The sequence below is a fragment of the Trichosurus vulpecula genome, chromosome 9 (assembly GCF_011100635.1).
Source record: "Trichosurus vulpecula isolate mTriVul1 chromosome 9, mTriVul1.pri, whole genome shotgun sequence".
NCBI lineage: Eukaryota > Metazoa > Chordata > Mammalia > Diprotodontia > Phalangeridae > Trichosurus > Trichosurus vulpecula.
The window spans coordinates 134,968,875-134,983,308 of NC_050581.1; the positions used below are offsets into that span (position 1 = coordinate 134,968,875).

The following is a 14,434-nucleotide window of genomic DNA, read 5'->3' on the forward strand; positions in this document are numbered from 1 at the left end:
AGGGACTCGGTACGGAGCTCACTCTAGTCCCTGCTTACCTGCCGCCATCTTGGCTCCGCCCCCCCAAGGGTATATTTTTACAACAAAAACAACAAAGAAAGGTATTGACTAGAGAAGTATACACACATATATATACACACATATACATATGTATATGTATGTTATATTTTATTTTGCAATAATACCTATTTTTCTTATAAAGGAGTATTTTTCAGTCAATTTAGTGATTAATACTAAAGAAAAGAGGGAAGTGCATTTGTTCCCTTAGCACTCATATACTCTACACCTTAGCCTTCTTGATTTTAGAGTCCTATTTGATTTTCCCTTAGTCACCTAGGCTTCTGAGGAAGGGCAGTACAGCATTATATTCTTGTTTCTGTTAATTCATCATTATGCCTGTTGATTAAAAGTCTATATCATTACAGCTGCATAGAAATAAAGTATATACTCAATTTCCCCAATAGTTTTAGTTTTAAGCTTCAATAGCTTAAAATGGTAATAAAACTTTGGATATCCTGAATTACGAGGAAATGTCCAAAAATGGGGAAAGGCAACAAAAGAGCAAATTTTTCAGTTAAGTCCATATTTAGGCTTTTCCGGTTGCTCTCTGCTCACAGCTGTATGCTGCCCCGGTCAGTGAAGTTCCAAGACGGTTGGACAAACCTTTCTGTGAAAGCTATTGATTGGGCAGCATTTGGGGAGATCATACCTAAAAGCCAGAAAGCCATTGCTTATGCCTTGAAGTCGTATAATGAATACCTTAGGACCAGATTGACTACCCTGTCTGAGACTGAGCTTACCACAAGGAAAACATGGCCAAGCCTGGCCTTGTGGATGAGTTTGAAAAACAGTTCAATGAGCTGGAGATTCCTGTGTCAGAAGATAAATTCACTACCCTAGGATGCTGAAGAACAGGAAGATACAAAACTTGGTGTTGATTTCGTGAAAGCTTCAAATGCTAGGATTGCAGAACTTCAGAAAGAGATGGAAACAATCAAGGGTATAATTCCTTTTGAATAGATGACCATTGAAGACGTTAACCAACCCTTTCCTCAAACCATACTGGACAAGAAGAAGTATCCTTATTGGCCCAATCAGCCAACAGAGAGCCTCTAAAATTGGGCCTTAGAGGAATCTGTGGCCCTCCTGTCACCTGCTCCTGAAATTTGAAATAAAGCAATAGTACAGTCAAAAAAAAAAAAGACCATGTCTAGTTTTATGTTATTATAGTGCCTTGCATAGTAGGTATTCACTGTTGAATGAGTGAATGAATGAATAAGAATTATTGGTTTAAATTCTGTGTATCTTTCCTTTATATATTATATTGTGAAATGCACTTATCAATATCATTAATATAAAATGTTAGAACTAAAAAGAACTCCTCTGGTTATCTAATCCAACTGTCTTTATACTGACGAGTAATCTGAGGCACATTTAACAATTTTCTGTGTGTGTGTGTGTGTGTGCATGCGCACACATGTGAATGTAAAATACTATATTATGTAACATACATTATAGAGTGCCAAATCTTATGAAACAAAAATTATATTTAAGCTAATATTCACTATTTAAGCTTACAATTATTATTATTACTGGAGATATATTCAATACCCTATATTTAATATACATGGTAGATATAGTTCCTTGTTTACTAAGATTAGCTCAAGTCCCATTTTCATCTGTAGCATATCTATAATCATATGCACTGACTTATTAGAAAAAGGAATGGCAATTCACCAGTCATTATGATAAGAAATGGGCCTACCAATTAAATTCAAGATAGCTTTAAGTCTATTTAATAGACACCATAAAAAATGAATAACTACTCAAAACTTGGAATATTATACCTTAAGTACCCAGTGACTAACTCTGCCAGACAAAATCAATCCTTGTATAATGGAAGCCAAAAGGAATAAAGCCCTGGAGAAAAGCCAATTCTTTTGATAAAGAAGAAACCAAGCATTCCCAAACATTCTTGGTCAATGCTTTTCCTGGTTTCCCACCTTCTTTATTGGTGATTGACATAAATGAACAACAAAGAAAAAGTCAAATAAACCCAAGGTATAATTCTCCATGCCATTCTTTTCAGCTGCAGAAACAAATAAATTAGGCATTCTATGATGTTCCTAAGGCCGTCAAAACACTTGTAAAGGTCTATGAAGTATGAGAGAAAATTTCACTAAATATGTGGTATTAGTAGTACATTGATTTTGGAAAGTTTTTCTAAATAAAGATTAACAGATTTCTCCTACTAAACACTGCTATACAATAAGATTAATTTAATACCAGTGAAAGAGAAGAATAAACAAAACAAAAACAAAAACCTTCTCTCAAATGTCTAGTTTTTCACATATATAATAGGGTTCCCAGGAACTGTCTTAACATTCAAGGTAAAAATACTTTTCTTGGGCACAGGCTGTTTTTTTTTTCACCCCAAACGTTAGATGAAACTCAAAATAATCAAAGAAATCCATCAACACAATTCTTTTCCTTCTTTGTTGATTTCCCTTTTCTACACAAGTGAAAAAATCCTTCAAAATCAGCCCAATGGGCATTAACCCTTAAGATCGTAGCACCATCTAATAGTTTGAACTGCGCTAAGAAGAAAAAGAAACTCAGGACTGCTAAATAGGTATCATCCCAATATTCCAGTGAGTCCTGCTTTCACATCTCAGAGAACAAGAAAAATATTCAGGTTTATGGTACTAATCTTGGTGACTTAGATTCTCCTGGAAGGAAAAATGCTTGGGGTTGAGTTGATAGAAAGTCACATTTCCCCTTTCCATCTGTTTTATAATACTCATGTTATTATCAAATAATGAAGTTCAGATTCTTTCTCCCTACCTCCTTACCCCCTACATATTGTGGCTTTAGGCTGCAAAGATTACTTTCCCTATCACTGAAAGACACAACTCTCCTCTGGTTCCAAGAGGCATGCTGGCTAGGAAATTCCCCTTTTCTTAATTCAAGATTGGATTCCAGAAATCTCAAATTTGGATTTCTCATCAGGCAACCTCCAACTCTCAGTAGCCTCTGTCTCCCTGATTACAGGGCTGGAGGGCAAAAGCAAAAAAAAATCCTCCCAAAGTCTCCGTATAAAGAGGACAAAGAAGTCCAGCCAAACTTTCGTTTCCTATTGCTTAAATTCTTTGGATCCCACTCCATCATCATCAAGCCCCTGTACCTGTTACCTTCTCCTGACTCCTTTTGTATGGTGTTTTCTTCCTTAGACTTGAGAGCAAGGATTATATTCATTTTCCTTATTTGTCAGAATTTAGCACAAGACTTGGTGGAACACAGTATGTACTTATTACATGTGTCTTATCTCTTCTTATATTTTATTGCTTTACATTGCACTGCATTGCATCACATGTTATATTCTTAGGACTGATTACAAGGAGTGCTGCCTAGGATATCCACCTTCTCTGTCAAAAAATGAATTCAAAGACCCTTAAAATTATGATTACAAGCCAGTCACACCTCAGAAACTATTAAGACCCTTTACCTCTTTGGGAGGTTTCGCTACTGTATCTCCAAGACTGAGATGAGTGATTAGACATTGTCAAAAATCATATTGCTATTATTTAATGATTGTACGCTACATGTCAGGTACTGTGCTAGGTGCTGGAGATATAAAGACAAAAAATAAACTTTCCCTCAAGGACCTTATATTCTAGAAAATTAAACAACACATATACATTTAGGTAATTCAAAATAAGATATATTTAATATAAAGCACACAATCAGTGGTAGGCAGTACATTGTAGCGGGTGGACTACCATGCTTGATGTAAGTAAGACCTAGATTCAAATTCCCATTTTGACATATTGGTTTGTTACTTATTTTTCTTCAATTTATTACTGATTTATTTTTAACATTCTTTTTTTGTAAATCTTGAGCCCCAAATTCTCTCCCTCTTTTCCCCTCCACCACTACTTACTAAGAAAGCAAGCAATATGATATCAATTATACCTGTGAAATCATGGAGAATATATTTCCATATTAGCCATACTAGAAGAAAACGCAAAAACAAAGTGAGAAAATATGCTTCAATTTCCATTCAGGGTTTATCAGTTCTCTCTCTGGAGCTGGATAGCATTTTTTCATCATGAGTACTTTGGAATTTTCTTGTATAAATGTATTGACCAAAATAGACAGGTTTTTTTTTTCAAAATTGGTTATCATTATAACATTTCTGTCACCGTACACAATGATCTCCTTGTTCGCACTTCACTTCATGTTTCATATAGGTTTACATATGTTTTTTCTGACCACGCATCATTTTTTATAAGACAGTAATACTCCATCACCATCATATGCCACAGCATGTTCAGTCATTCTCATTTGATGAGGATCACCTAGATTTCCAATTTTTTGCCACCAAAAAAACCAACAATAAAGCAAAACAAAAAACACCTGATATAAATTTTATGTACATATAAGTCCTTCTTATTTTTCTTTTATCTCCTTGGGATACAGATCTAGTAGTGGTATATCTGGGTCAAAGGATATGAACAATTTTATGGTCCTTCGTGCATAGTTGCAAATTGTTCTCTAGAATGACTGAACCACTTAATAACTGCACCAACAGTTCACTAGTGTACCTATTTTCTCTCATGATCACCAGCATTTGTCATTTCTCATAGATGTGAGGTGATACCTCAGAGATTTACATTTCTCTAATCAATAGCGATTTAAAGCATTTTTCACTTAGCTATAATGAGCTTCTATTTCTTCTTTTGAAAACTGCCTGTTTTCAGATGAAGAAATTAAAACTACCTATAGTAATCTTAAAAAAATGCTCTAAATCACTATTGATTTGAGAAATGCAAATTAAAACAACTGTGAGATACCACCTTACACCCATCAGATCAGCTAATATGACAGAAAAGGCATATGTTAAAAGTTGGAGAACATGTGGGAAATTTGAGACAATAACACATTCTTAGTGGGGTTGTGAACTGATCCAGTCGTTCTACAGAACAGTTTGGAACTATGCCCAAAGGGCAAACTGTTCATACCTTTTAATCCAACAATGCCACAACTAGATTTGTATCCTGAGGAGATCATAAAAAAGGGAAAGGGACCTACACGTACAAATAATATATATAGTGGTTTTTTTGAGGGGTATGCTTATCAATTGAAAAATTGCTGAACAAGTTGTGGTATATCGGTTTAAGGGAAAAAATTGTGCTATAAAAATGATGAGCAGCATGCTCTCAGAAAAACATGGAAAGACATACATGAACTGATACTGACTGAAGTGAGCAGAACTAGGAGAACTATGCAGTGATCAGCTATGAGTGAATTATTCTCAGCAATACAATGATATAAGACCCATGACAGAAAATGCTATCTGCAATCAGAGAAAGAACTATGGAGTCTAGAGGCAGATTGAAGCATACTATTTTAACTTTTTGGTGGCTTTTCTCTTGTGTTCTGTTTCTCTACTCACATGACTAATGTGGACATATGTTTACATGATTGTGCATGGATAACCTATTGCTTGCTGTTTAGGGGAGGGGGAGAGGAAGAAAGGGAGCAAACATTTGGAACTCAAAATCTTATAAAATAATTAATGTTGAAAACTAGCTTTACATGTAATTAAAAAAACACACTAAAATACTATTTAAAAAAAAAGAAAACTGCCTCTTCATATCCTTTGACCATTTATCAATTGGAGAATGGTTCTTATTTTTATAAATTTGACTCAGTCCACTAAATATTTGAGAAATGAGGCCTTTATAAGAGAAACTTGCTATAATTTTTCTTTATATTACTGCATTGTCTATAGCACATTTTCTTTTTTCTTACTTTTTCTTTAGCAAAATGTGATTTCCCTAATTATCTCTTTTATTAGGTCTTTTTTTTGCTCTTGCTTTTTCTGAGATCATGATTATTATCTTTGCCTTTTTTATTTTAGCTGAAGCATATTAGATTCTATCCCAGACCTTTATTTTAACGTTGTCTGTGACTCTATTTCAAGTCTCTTGTAAACAACATATCGTTGGATGCTGATTTCTAATGTATCCTGCTATCTTTTTGTTTTATGGGTTAGCTTATCTTATTCCCATTCACAATTATGATTACTCCTGTATATTTCACTCCATTCTATTTTCTTCTGTTTATTCTTCTCTCTACCTTTTTATTTAGTTACTCCTCAAAAATCTATTTTGCTTCTAACCACTATGTCCCTTAATTTGCTCTCCCTTTTTATTATCCCTACTCCCTTTTGCTGATTCTCTTCCCTTCATATTTCCGTATTGAGTAAGATAGATTTCTATAAACAACTGAGTGTGGATACATAGTCTTCCCTCTTTGAATCAGTTCCAGTGAGTGAGGTTCAAGTATTGTCCACAAGGTCCCCTCACCATTTTTCCATCCAATGTAACAGCTTTTCCTTGCACAACTCTTTTATGTGAAATAATTTTCCGTATTCTGCCTCTCACTTCCTCCATCCCCCAGTGCAACCCTTGGGGCATAAATGTTTAGTATTGATTAATTGTTTATGGTACCTTTTAGCAAGAAATAGTTTCCTTCCTTATCTCTTTTAATTAGATCTTTTTGTATGCTTTTGCTTTTTCTGAGATCAGGAGTGCTACCTCTCCTTTTTTTTTACACTTCAGTTGAGGCATAATATATTTTGCTCCAGCCTTTACCTCTACACTGTGTGTGTCTCTCTGCTTCAAATTTGTTTCTTGTTAACAACATATTGTAGGATTCTGGTTTTTGATCCCCTTTGCTAGCTGCTTCTGTTTTATCAGAGAATTCATCCCTGTAACATCCAGTTATGATTACTAACTGTGTATTTCCCTCCATCCTATTCCCCCCTTTATACTTTTCTTTCTCCTTTCACCCTGTCTCTCCTCACCAGTGTTTTGCTTCTGACCATCACCCAACACAATCTCTCCTGCCTTTTTGTTTTCCCTTTCCCTTCTACTTCCCTAGTGGGTACGATAGAATTCTTTACCCAATGGAGTATGTGTGCTATTCCCTCTTTGAGCCAAATCCAATGGGAGTAAGGTTCAGACAATGCTCACCCCCTCCCTTCCTTCCTTCTAGTATGTCTTTTGTGCCTCTTCATGTGATATAATCTACCCCATTCTGCCTCCTTTTTCCTGTTCTCTCAGTACAATCCTTTATTTTAACCATTTATTTTTTATATCATCACATCAAAATCATCTTATATCCACACCTTATATTCCTTCTAAAAGCCCTAATAAGGGATACTGTTCTCAACAGTTACAAGTGGAATATTCCTGTGTAGGGATGTAAACAGTTTTACCTTATTGAAAAACATGTTTTTTTTCTTTCCTATTTACCTTCTTATACTTCTCTTAAGTCTTATATTTGAAGATTGGATTTTCTGTTCCCCTTTGGTCTTTTCCTTAGTAAAGTATGAAGGGCCCCTATTTCATTGAATATCCATCTTTTTCCCTGAAAAATTAGGCTTGATTTTGCTGGTAATTGATTCTTGGTTATAACCCAAACTCCTTTGCCTTCTTCTAGAATATCATTCTAAGCCCTCCAAACATTTAATTTAGAAGCTGCCAAGTCCTCTGTCATCATGACTATGGCTCCTTGATATTTGAATTGTTTCTTTCTGACTCCTTGCAGTATTTTCTTTTTGATCTGATCATTCTGAAATTTGCTTACAATATTCCTACTAGTTTCCTCACTGGTTCTAGGATATCAGAGCAGTTTTCCTTGATAATTTATTGAAAGATGCTGTTGAGGCTTTTTTTTTAATCATGGCTTTCAGGTAGGGCAATAATTCTTAAATTATCTCTCCTGGACCTGTTTTCCAGGTCCATTGTTTTTCCAATGAGGTATTTTATAATTTGTTCTGTTTTTTCTCATTCTTCTGATTTTGTTTGACTGATTCTTAATGTCTCATAGAATCATTAGTTTCCATGTACCTAATTCTAATTTTAAGGAGTTATTTTCTTTATTTAATTTTTTGCTTCCTTTTCCATTTGTACAATTCTGCTTTTTAAGGAATTGTTTTCTTCAGTGGATTTTTTTTTTACCTCTCATTTCTTTTCCTAACTTTTCTTCTACTTCTATTATTTGATTTTTGAAATCCTTTATTAGTTATTTAAAGGAGGCTATTTGAGTTTGAGAGCAATTCATACTCCCATTTAAGGCTTTGTATATAGGCCTTTTGACATTTATGTTCTCTTCCTAGTTTTGTTTTGATCTTCCTTGTCACCATAATAGTTTTCTATGGTCAGGATTCTTTTCTGTTTTTTTTTTTATTTTATGCTATTCTTTGTTTTTGAAATTTGAGCTCTTCTCCTGGGGCACAGGGGACACTGTCCCAAACTTCTTGTGCTGGAGGCTAGGGGGCTGCTCACAGGCTTTCTGCACCTGGACCTCAGGTGCTGGTGACTTGCCCATTACATGGGGGTGGCCCAGAATAGTTGTGCCTGTTTTCCCAGAGTTCTAACATGGAGAGGTCTTGGCTGCTGCTCTGTACTGTGACAAAGAGCCTCCCGCTGGCTTGCCCCAACACTGTCTTTGCTGGGCTGAGCTCCCCTTTTACTCAAATGAGATAGACCTTCCCTGAAGCCTTAAGTAATGTTAAGCTAGAAAATTGTTTCATCCTACTTTTTGTAGGTTCTATCACTCCAGATTTGTTTAGAACCTTGAATTAATGTTGTTTCTGAGGCAAAATAGGTAGAGCCCAGGAAATTTAACTGCTTTTCTATGCCATCTTGGTTCCACCACTTGCCAAGAATATTGTTTTACAAAACCTAGAGAGGCTAGAGTGTCCAGGAAAAAGTGATCACAGTATTGATTGCTTTAGATAAAAAGATGGAGGATGACTAAAAAAAAGGTCACTAGATCTGACAATTAAATGATTGTTAACAATTTTGAGGAAGGCTATTTCGTAGGATCATAGTTTCCATTTATCGGAAACTTGCTGGCCATCTAGTATAGGCCTCTCATTCTATAATGATGGAATGGATGCCTATGAAAATTAAATTAATTTCTATTCACATTAGTAGAAAGCATCGGAGGCAAAATTTGAACTCCTATCTTCCATCTTTAGAGTCATTACCCTTTCTAGTTCCCCATGAAGCAGCAACAAAGGTCTGAGAAGTAAATGGCAGAATTGAGTTTGAGACAACAAGAGTAAAAGGTTTTTTCCCGGTAGGAGTTTGTCTATGACACAGAGGAGAAAACAAAGAAATTGGAAAGCCTTCTTTCTTTCTTCCTCTATCTCTTTACCTTATTTTTAACTGCGTAAATATTGTATTTTAATCACCTTTAAAACCCACAAGTAGAATGAAAGATATTCAAGGGCAGGAACAGTTCTTTATTTGCCTTTGTAATACCAGAATAATTCCTTATAAACAGTAGGTGCTTACTACATGTTTTGTAACTAAATGACGTCTAATTTATTGAAACCCATCCTAAATAAATTTGCTTTCTACAATCATTCTGACAAATGGTTATCAAGTCTTTGCTTGAAGACTTCTGGTTAGGGAGAATCCACTACCTCCTGAAGCAGTCCATATACTTCCTTATGATCTTAATAATTCATTTAATTAATTTTTCAAGAATTTTTGACAATCACCCTTATATGATAGAAAACCTGAACACTGTACTTCACAAGGAAAGCAGGCATTGGCAAGGAAACACTCTCCCAAATAAATCTGATATAATAATACATATCTAATCTTTGATGAGTGGGTGTGGTGTTCCTATCTGTCCAACAGCATACTTCTCTAGACAAAATGCAGGTTTATTAACCTGGGGGAAACCCTCACTACCATCCTAATCTATGTTTGTCTATATCCTATACTGGAAAAAAAATTTGGTGGGTTCTGGTTGTGAAGTTTTATTCTCTCTTTGTCCCTCATCCAATGTTAGGTGTATTGTCCTTTTCAAAGTAGAGCTGTGTGTAGAGGCTTGCAGGTAACTGTTTAGCAACTGGGTCATAGAAAAAAAAAAGTATACATGACATTATAAAAATTAATCATAATCTTGAAGTTTAATCTCAATCACTTTTTTATGTCAACAATGAACAAAACAATAAATCTAGCCTTGATTTGTTGCATTTGTTGATTTTTAAAGTATAAATTCTCATACCGAAAATTTACCAATTGTCCCTTCCAAGTCAGTGCCAGCTGGCACCCTTAAATATGTATGAATGTATAGAATAAGAGATGCTTCATGCATCTTGTTTTGTAAAAGATCTATAGAAAAAGCAGAATGGGTTACCTTGGAAGGTAGTGTATTCCCTGTCACTGGAAATCTTTAAGCCAAGTCCTTCAGTGAAGATGTTAAAGACAAATTTCTTGTTCACCTACAGGTTAGATTTGATGGTCTCTGAGCTAACATCTAAATCAGAAATTTTGTATTTCTGTGTCTGTAAGTAATTTCCTGGAAATCTAGAAGATGGTAGGTAGCAAAGCAGAAGAAGGATTGAGTAGTTAAAAAATATCTAAATGCACTTGTGTAATGAATTCAAGGCTTGTCTTAAAATTTCTCTGTTGAGTGGATTCAGTTCATCTAAATTTCTGAAGAAACTTCGGGATGAAATAATGTAGCTCATATTTAATTAACATGTTAATTTTTTAATGTTAGCTGAATTTTTCCAAGTTTTAAGGTTTTCAAAGTTCTTTAAGTACATTTCCTACCCTGATCCCCACAACAAGCTTATGGGATAATTACTTTAGGTTTTATCCTTATTTTACAGAGGATGAAACTCAGCTGCTTACACAGCTAGTGAGAGTTGATACTGGATTTAAACTTTTGTCTCCTGACTTCAACACTCTGTCTATGATGGACTTGTAAGCTTGTCTTTGTAAACAGAAGACATTCATTTTGTCACTGAATTATTGCATTGTTTGTCCCAATTGGTCATCAAGACAACTGGAATAACTATCTTCAGTCATAGTTGTATCACAGGCATCGTTTGTTACATGGAATAAAAATCTCTTATGTAACATTGCCTTTGAACACAATCCTCTTGATTATTATTATTAGTATTTTAGTTTTAAAAGTACCATAATGTACCTATGTCTTCCATGAGACTTTACCTGAATTATGGGGTGAGAGTCATCTTAATGTAAGCCTATTGGCATTCAGGAAAAAAAAAGAAGAAAGAAAAAATTAGCTCTTACTAATGAGCCAGAAAATTAGCAAAAACAAGCTCTGTATGAATATTGATTAAGTTCCACATTATACTATAGATAGGTTTACCTAACATATTTTTATTCATATCCAATAGTCACCTACTTGTATCACAGAGGAGACCTACAAAGTTCATTTTGGAACAACTCAAGTGGAACTCTCATTTGCAAGCTACACAATCATGTGGCTACATCTATACAGAGAATAGAGCTTGTGTTACAAAGATTGAGGTAACTTTTTCATATATCCCAACATTACCAAGTTCTCTGTGAATTGAAAAACTGATAAAATGATGGAACATGAGGGATGGATTGGTTATAGGTACTTCACTAATTTTGCTTTCCTAAATAATCTTATCATACCTAAACTTTGCTGATCTGATGGGCAGTTTAGATATTGTTGTGTGACCATTCAGAGAAGTGTGCCAAAAGTGAGTCAGAGTGATTTTTCTACAACATATGTCTGACCATATCCCTTCTTTGTTCAATAAACTCTAGTGTTTCATTATCACCTCCAGGTTCAAATTAATATATACACATACACATACATACCTATATCTATATTTATATCTATATCTATATATACACATATACAGCATTCAAAACCCTTCATAACCCTGCTGCCCCATCCCTTATCTGCTCATTTTTCTGATGTCTTACACCCCTACCCTGTACTCTGTTATCCAGTGACACTGTCCCCCTTGCTATTCCTCAAATGAGACACTCCATTTTCCAACTATCCATTTTTACCATCTGTACCTCATGTCCTAGAATGTTCTCCCTTCTCATTGATACCTCATGGTTTCCCTGGCTTGCTTCAACTTCGACTTAAAATTCCACATTCTCTAGGAAGGCTTTCCCAATCTCCCTTAATTCTAGTGCTTTCCCTCTGTTCATTATCTCCAATTTATCCTGTATATAGCTTATTTATATGTAATTACTGGCATGTTGATTCTTCCATTAGACTGTAAACTCCTAGAGAACAGGGGCTATATTCTACATTTCTTTGTCATCCTCAGTGCTTAGTACAATACCTGGCATATAACAGCCACTAAAGAAATCTTTTGTTTTATTTTTAGTTTTGATTGGCTTACTGATTGGTACTTTAAAATGTAATTTTTGAAGATATGTATATAGTTGTGTATATATATATGTGTATATATATAATATATATATATATATATATATCCATGTGTGTATATATACACATATATGTATGTATATTGAAATGAGCATTTACAGGATTTATCTGGTACATAACATTATATGACAATCCCAAACTCCAACTACTGGTTTCTTTGTTCATTTTTTCCTGGTTAAAACAGAAGCCAGAAGCAATTAAAGAAGTAATTGAACAGTATCAACAGTATTAAGTAGTATGTTCACATATCTATTGCTTCCAGCCAATCTGTACCGAAATAATAGGAATGCAAATAGAAACCAGAATCTAATAACTAAAAACAGTATGATTTCCTCCTAATTTAGGTAGTACTTTTCAGTTTATGCATTTTATAATGGCTTTTTTTTGGGGGGGTAATATTGATTTTACTGAAAAAGAGATATTGAGATAATTATTAAACATGATTTAACTAATTGCACGGCTAACATCATTACAAATTTAGCTGGGGTAGCTTGCAGATTCAGAGAATTTTAGACCTAGAGGTAACTTTATTTGTTTCAGTGACATTATTGTATGAAACAAAGAAAAATAATTGTCCACAATTATCCAGATATATATTAATCTGTTAAAAAAAAAAGAAAAAATACAAAGTCCAAAGAAGGTAGGTGATGAACAGAACTTTGTGAAATTGGATTGGTGACTTGATGCCAGGCCTTCTGCAAGAACAGTTAGAGAATACTTCTAATATGTGAGAAAAGATTTAAACTTCCATAGATATAGGATATGTCCAAACATCTAGCAAACACAATGATCCCCAGCCAAATTTCTCATCAAACCCTCTTTTAAAGGATGCTCAATATTAAAACATTCACAGTCCCCTCTGGCTTCTGTGTAGGATTTAAATTAGCTACTTAATTAGGACACAACTACCAAATCCTCACAGGAATGGCAAAGACAAGACTTTGTCCTTGATGTGGTTGTGACTGAATTATTGCACTGGGCAGTCTCAGGGTAGATCTTTAACAAGAAAATGAATTAGAACTTTGTTTATTTAAGTATTATCACGGGAACTATATTTTTTATTTCATAATTATTTTCCTTCTATATAACATTTTTCCCAGCATGCATTAATCTTGAATGCTTTACAAAAAATAGCCATTTTGATAAATGTTTTTTCTCTCTTTGCTTTATCTTTTTCTTTCAGGAGTTAAATAGCACTGGTACTGTTTTTTCCATGATATTACATTAAGATTCATTATTTTCATTTCTGATAGGAAGGATTTTACATTTTTGGATAGATCCCACAACTCCATGCTGTGCTTTGGTCTTTTCATTCCTTTGATATTGCTTTTTGGAAAAAAAATAGTGTTTAGCCTTCAATAAAAAGCAGAATGATGGAAAGGCAATGAGTCATGATAGTGGCCTATGGATGTAGTATTTTAACTCTTGCAACATAAGAGACATGATTTGTGGATCATCAGGTCCAAGTTCATGGCGCAGAAGGAAAATGTCCATAGATTTATGCAAGTTATTTGTCTTGCCTAAACTACTAGAAGAAAATGCCCTGCTCCTCTCTATTATCTCAAAGGTAAAGTCCTATGACTCTGTAGAGTTAGAAGCTTGGGAGATTCAAGTTGGTAGCATTGGTTTTTGTTTGCTTGTTTTCCACTTCAAGAACTCCAGGATACATCTGTGCTTCTATCAAAAGGGGAGTAACACTTGAAAGACCAAGTGTGTCAATTGATGCACCTCTCAAATAAAAAAATTCATCTGAGTATCTCAATTTTTTTTGCCTCTTGGATTAAAACCAAAATAAAACATATACCGGTTGAGTGGACACTGCTTGGTCCTCCTAGGTAGCCTTAATTTCAAGGTCTTCTAGTGTAAACATATCTTGGCATATTAGATAAAACTGTGGCCTTGGAGTCAGTAAGACCTCATATACATACAAGCTGTATGACCTAGAGCAAGCTAATTAAGCTATATGAACCCCAGATTCCTTATCTATAAAATGGAGACAATGCTAGTTCCTCCCTCACAGTGTTGTAAAGATTAAGTGAGATGATGTAGGGCAAGTGTTTTAGAATTTAAATGCTATATAATGGTTAGCTAGTCCTGCTATTTTTATCAAGAAAAGAAATATGGATAGACCTGTGTGTGGAATTCTTAA

General features: G+C 34.6%; 1 pseudogene; it reads left to right on the plus strand.

Moving 5' to 3' along the window:
• The first annotated feature begins 540 nt into the window (after positions 1 to 540).
• On the plus strand, positions 541 to 1,116 carry LOC118832255 (annotated as a pseudogene).
• The last annotated feature ends 13,318 nt before the right edge of the window (positions 1,117 to 14,434 follow it).